General features: G+C 45.1%; 1 pseudogene; it reads left to right on the plus strand.

Annotated features, from left to right (window-relative positions):
• Positions 1-1,156: 1,156 nt before the first annotated feature.
• LOC132236158 (tigger transposable element-derived protein 1-like) lies at positions 1,157-4,591 on the plus strand (annotated as a pseudogene).
• Positions 4,592-6,021: the final 1,430 nt, after the last annotated feature.

Consider the following 6,021-nt stretch of genomic DNA (forward strand, 5'->3'; position numbering starts at 1 on the left):
ATGCCTCCAAGTTCCATCTTATTCTAACCACTTGTTTGCATGTAACTAACATTTTTCTATATTATGTTGGTTTTTTCTCTTAAATGCTCAGGAGCCCAGGTATAGGGGACAGTTAGGTTCAGGGCCTCAGGTCTGGTAGGATTAAACTCATCAATAAATAGAACTGTTAAATTCTTATTTGACTGACTACAGGCATACCTCATTTTTATTGCTCTTAGCTTTATTGCACTTTGCAGATGCTGCATTTTTTTATTTTTATTTCATTATTATTATTAGTTAAGGTATTACAAATGTGTCCTCATCCCCCCCATTAACTCCCACCCCCCCCCCCGCCCTACACACTCATGCTCCCATCCCCCTGTTGTCCATGTCCATTGGTTTGGCTTATATACATGTATACAAGTCCTTCGGTTGATCTCTTCCCCTTACCCCCGCCCTCCCCTACTTTCCTTCTAGGGATTGATAGCCTGATCGCTGTTTCTCAGTCTTTGGATCTGTCCCTTTTCATCAGTCTATGTTGTTCTCTATAATCCACAAATGAGTGAGATCATGTGGTATTTATCTTTCTCTGACTGGCTTATTTCACTTGCAGATGCTGCATTTTTAATATAGTTTTTAAAATATATTTTTATTGATTTCAGAGTGGCAGCTAGAGGGAGAAATAGAGAGAGAGAGAGAGAGAGAGAGAGAGAGAGAGAGAGAGAGAGAGAGAGAGAGAGAGAGATATCAAGATCGAGATCAATGATAAGAATCATTAATAGGCTGTCTCCTGCATGCCCCCTACTGGGATCAAGCCTGTAACTCAATCATGTGCCCTGACTGGGAATTAAACCATGACCTCATGGTTCATAGGTTGATGCTCAACCACTGAGCCACTGCAGCCGGGTGATACTGCATTTTTACAAATCGAAGATTTGTGGCAACCCTATCAAGTCTAATACCATTTTTCTAACAGAATTTGCTCACTGTGTCTCTGTGTCACATGTTGATAATACAATATTTTAAACTTTTTAATTATTATAATATTTGTTATAATGATCTGTGACCAGTAATATCTGATGTTACCAGCCATTCCTCTCTCTCTTTACCTGTCCTTCAGCCTCCCTATTTTCTGAGCTACAACAATAGTGAAATTGGGCCAGTTAATAACCCTAGAATGCCCTCTAAGTGTTCAGGTGAAAGGGAGAGTCCCATGTCCCTCACTTTAAATCAAAAGCTAAAAATGATTAAGCTTCGTGAGGAAAACTGAGATAGGCTGAAAGCTAGGTCTCCTGCCCCAGTTAGCCAAGCTGTGAATGCAAGGGAAAAGGTCTTGAAGAAAATTAAAAGCACTACTCCAGTGAGCACACAAATGATAAGAAAGAAAAACAGCCTTATTGCTGATATGGAGCACGTATCAGTGGTCGGGACAGATCAGACCATCCACAGCATTTCCCTAAGCCAAAGGCTAATCCAGAACAAGCCTCTAACTCTCTTCCATTTTATGAAGGCTGAGAGAGGTGAGGAAGTTGCAGAAGAAAAGTCTGAAGCTAGCAGAGGTAGCTTCATGAGGTTTAAGGAAAGAAGCCGCCTCTACCACATAAAGCGCAAGGTGAAGCAGCAAGTACTGATGTAGAAGCTGCAGCAATTTATCTAGAAGACCTAGCTAAGAGAATCACTGAAGGGTGATTCAATGTAGTAAATGAAACAGCCTTCTAGTGGAAGAAGCCGTTGTCCAGGATTTTCACAGCTAGAAAAGAGTTGTGCCTGGTTTCACAGCTTCAAAAGGCAGCTGGTGACTTTTAAAAAATATATAGTTTTATTGATTTCAGAGAGGAAGGGAGAGGGAGAGAGAGATAGACATATACTATCTAATAAAAGAGAAACAGCCCTAACTGGTTTGGCTCAGAGGATAGAGCATCGGCCAGGTCCCAGGTTCGATTCCGGTAAAGGGCATGTACCTTGGTTGCGGGCACATCCCAGTAGGGGGTGTGCAGGAGGCAGTTGATCACTGTTTCTCTCTCATCGATGTTTCTAACTCTCTATCCCTCTCCCTTCCTCTCTGTAAAAAATCAATAAAATATATTTAAAAAATAAATAATTAAATAAAAGAGAAACATGGTAATTGGCGTATGACCGCTACCCTTCCCATTGGCTAATCAGCGAGATATGCAAATTAACTGCCAGCCAAGATGGCCGCCGGCAGCCAGGCAGCTTGAAACTAACATGAGGCTTGCTTGCTTCAGTGACGGAGGACTACAATGTTCCCCGCCTGCCTTGCCGGCCTCTGAGCTTGCAGTTTAAGAAACATTGTAACAAATATAGAAGCTAAACAAAACCCCAGAAACCTGCTTTCAGCAAGCCCGGGATCTCAGAGCTGGAGTTATACATTGTTTCGATTATAGAGCCGAAACAAACCAGATACCTTCTTTCAGCAGCAGAGGCCTCAGAGCTGGAGCCAGAGCTAAAGCTGGCCCAGAATTAAAAAAGAAAAAGAAAAAAAGGAGCAGTTGGGAGCTTCAGTCGGCCTGAAAACAGCCCTCAGCCCCTCACCCAGGCTGGCCAGGCACCCCAGTGGGGACCCCCTCCCTGATCCAAGACACCCTTCAGGAAAAGCCAGCCAGCCCCATCCATGCACCAGGCCTCTATCCTATATAGTAAAAGGGTAATATGCCTCCCAGCACCGGGATCAGCGGAGCCGAGAGGCCTCCTGGCACCGGGATCAGCGTGACAGGGGGCAGCGCCCAAACCCCCTGATCGCCCTGCGGCTCTGTGTGTGACAGGGGGCGGGGCCACAACCTCCCTATCCGCCCTGCTCTGTTCATGACAGGGGAAGGCGCCCCAACTCCCCAATCGGCCCTGCTCTGAGCCCGACCAGGGGCTGCACCTAGGGATTGGGCCTGCTCTCTGCCACCCGGGAGCAGGCCTAAGCCAACAGGTCGTTATCTCCCGAGGGGTCGCAGACTGCGAGAGGGCACAGGCTGGGCTGAGGGACCCCCCTTCCCCCCCGAGTGCACAAATTTTTGTGCACCGGGCCTCTAGTCCTATATAATAAAAGGCTAATATGCAAATTGTCCCCTCGACTGGGAGTTCGACCAGGGAGCGGTACTGGCCCGCCAACCTCCCACGTCCTCTCCCCCCTGGCCAGCCCAGCCCAATCAGCCCTGATCAGGGCAGACCGGCCGGACCCCACCATGGGCCTGTAGTCAATGATAAGAGAGAATCACTGATCTGCTGCCTCCTGCATACCCCACATTGGGGATTGAGCCACAACCAGAGCATGTGCCCATACTGGGGATCGAACCCTGGCCTCCTGATTCATAGGTTGATGCTCAACCACTGAACCACGCCAGCCAAGCCAGCTGGCGACTTGAAGTTGAAGCCAATGCTCATTTACCATTCCAAAAATCCTAGGGTCCTTAAGAATTATGCTAAATCTACTGTGCCTGTGCTTTATAAATGAAACAACAAAGCCTGGATGACAGTACATCTATTTATAACATGTTTTACTGAATATCTTAAGTCCAATGTTGAGACCTACTGCTTAGAAAAAGAGATTTATTTCAAGTGTTGCTGCTCATCCACAATGCACCGGTCTGATGGAGATTTACAATCAGACCAATGTTTGTTTTCATGCCTGCTAACTCAACATCCATTCTGCAGCCCCTTGATCAAGGAGTAATTTCCACTTTCAAGTCATATTAATAAGAAATAGGTTTGTTAAGACTATAGCTGCCACAGACAGTGATTCCTATGATTGAACTGGGCAAGTCAACTGGAAACCTTCTGGAAAGAATTCATGATTCTAGATGCCATTAAAAACATTCCTGATGCATGGGAAGAAGTCAAAATATCAACATTAACAGAATTTGGAAAATGTTGACTCTAACCCTCATGGATGACTTTGAGGGGTTGAAGCTAGCAGAGGTAGGCTCATGAGGTAGGTTCCATGGAGAAAGTAACTGTAGATGTGGTGGAAACAGCAAGAGAACTAGAATTGGAATTGGAGCCCAAAGATGTGACTGAATTGCTGTAGTCTCACAATGAAACTTAATGAATGAGGAGTTGCTTTTTATGGATGAGCAAAGAAAGTGGTTTCTTATTTTTTTAAAACCTATATGATCACCTCAACAGATGCTGGAAAGAACTTAATATATTTTTATTGATTTCAGAGAGAAGAAGGGAGAGGGAGCGAGAAAGAGAATCACTGATGAGAGAGAAACATCATTGATTGGCTGCCTCCTATACACCCCCTAGTGGGAATTGAGCCCACAACCGGGACACGTATGTGCCTTGACTAGGAATTGAACTGTGACCTACTGGTTCATGGGTAGACGCTCAACCACTGAGCAACACCAGCCCGGCACGAAAGTGGTTTCTTAAGATGGAATCTATTACTGGTGAAGAGGCTGTTTAGAATGTTGAAATGGCAACAAAACATTTAGAATATTACATAAACTTACTTGATAAAGCAGTGGCAGGGTTTGAGAGGACTAACTCTAGTATTCAAAGAAATTCTAATGTGGGTAAAACACTATCACAGTGTCACAGGCAAATCATTTGTGAAAGGAAGAGGCAATCCATGTGGCAATCTTCTTTTATCTTATTTTAAGAAGTTGTGCGCCTGGCTGGCGTGGCTCAGTAGTTAAGTGTCCACTTATGAACCAAGGAGTCATAGTTAGATTCCTGCTCAGGGCACATGCCTGGGTTACAGGCTTGATCCCCAGTGGGGGGGGGGTGCAGGAGGCAGCTGGTCAATGATTCTGTCTCATCATTGGTGTTTCTATCTCTCTCTCTACCTCTCCCTTCCTCTCGGAAATAAAAATACGTTTAGAAAAAAAAAGAAGTTTCTACAACCATCCCAACCTTTGACAACCACCACACTGATCAGAGCAGCCATCAACACTGAGGCAAAACCCTCCACCAGCAAATGGATACAACTTCCTAAAGGCTCAGATGATGGTTAGCATTTTTTAGCAATAAAGTATTTTTAAGTTGCTATGTATATTGTCTTTTAGACAATGCTATTGCACACTTAATAGACTGTGGTATAATGTGAACAACTTTTATATGCACTGAGAAACAAAAATTTTGTGTGACTCACTTTATTGCAATATTCACTTTATTGCAGTGGTCTGGGAAAAAAAGATAGATAGATTTATTTATTTATTTATTTATTTATTTATTTATTTACTTATGGAATAAAGAATTATGCAATATCCTTGAAATGTGTCTGTACATACATTTCAGACTCCTTTCGTGTTAGTTTTCTGTGTTTTTCTCTAGTTCCTAATGGGGCCTTTTCTTCCACCTTGGCCCATGCAGGCTTTGGCAGTTCCTAGAAGCTGGCTGGGTCCTCTGCCTGGCAGAGCGTCGGCAGGTGCAGTTCTTAACCTCATTCTATCCCAATTTCACTGGCTCACCTTCCTGCAAGCCCTTCCTATTTACTAGTAACTCCTGGTCTGGCAGGAGAAGCCCAAGTGAAATGTAAGCCCATCTCTAATGGATCTTATTTTCTCCAACTAGCCTGGGTACTGGTTTAGGTCCTCCTCCTCAAAGTGACAAAGCATGAGGTACTGACAACATTTTTAGGAGCAGCTCAGTGTCTGGGATGGACATGGAAGCTCAGGGACCTGTCTTCACTGGCTCTTGGCGGCTGCCGCTGCTGCTATAGAGTTACGCAGAGAGAGGCTGCAACATACAGATGGCTCTGGGGGCCTACCCATTGATGTTAATGGAGAGTAGGGTGTTTTGTTTCATTTTTAATCCTCACCCAAGGACATGTTTTCTGATTTTACAGGGGGAGAGGGAAGAGGGAGGAGGGAGGAGGGAGGAGGGAGGAGGGAGGAGGGAGGAGGGAGGAGGGAGGAGGGAGGAGGGAGGAGGGAGGAAGGAGGAGGGAGAGACATTGGTTGCCTCCCGCACACTGCCTGGCTAGTACAAACCGGTAACCTAGGTATGTGCTCTGACTGGAAATTGAACCCGCAACCTTTTGGTGTATGGGATGACACTCCAACCAATTGAGTCACCTGGTCCTGGCCA

This window comes from Myotis daubentonii, chromosome 5 (genome assembly GCF_963259705.1).
Source record: "Myotis daubentonii chromosome 5, mMyoDau2.1, whole genome shotgun sequence".
NCBI classification, from domain to species: Eukaryota; Metazoa; Chordata; class Mammalia; order Chiroptera; family Vespertilionidae; genus Myotis; species Myotis daubentonii.